A 317-nucleotide genomic window follows, 5' to 3' on the forward strand; every position below is an offset into this window, starting at 1 on the left:
GATGGAGTAACAGAACCTCATCTCATATTGGATCATAGTTGCAAAATTGTGGTCATCAAGTTGCTGAAGTGGCACTTCTGCACTGATCAGCTCTAGTGAGAATGTGTCTGTAGAGTGCTATTGTCCAGTTTTGGGCTCTACAGTGTTAGAACAACACTGGCAAACTGTAGAAAGTCTGGCAGAGGTAGCTAGGACAGTCATGGGACTAGAGCATATGACCTACTGAGAGAATCTGGGAAAGCAGAGTGCATTCAGCCTGAAGAAGAGATAATTCAGCATGGATCATCCTACTCTCTTTAGTTACATAAGGAGAGAGT

At 43.5% G+C, this 317-nt stretch overlaps 1 protein-coding gene across 1 annotated transcript in view; it reads left to right on the top strand.

Annotated features, from left to right (window-relative positions):
* The window catches only part of KIAA1328 (KIAA1328 ortholog), a gene marked incomplete at its 5' end in the record, with an annotated part of 31321 nt that overhangs the window by 30159 nt on the left and 845 nt on the right, over positions 1–317 (top strand). The gene's annotated exons all lie outside the window — the stretch shown is intronic.

Source organism: Acanthisitta chloris, unplaced genomic scaffold, assembly GCF_000695815.1.
Source record: "Acanthisitta chloris isolate BGI_N310 unplaced genomic scaffold, ASM69581v1 scaffold677, whole genome shotgun sequence".
Taxonomy (NCBI): domain Eukaryota; kingdom Metazoa; phylum Chordata; class Aves; order Passeriformes; family Acanthisittidae; genus Acanthisitta; species Acanthisitta chloris.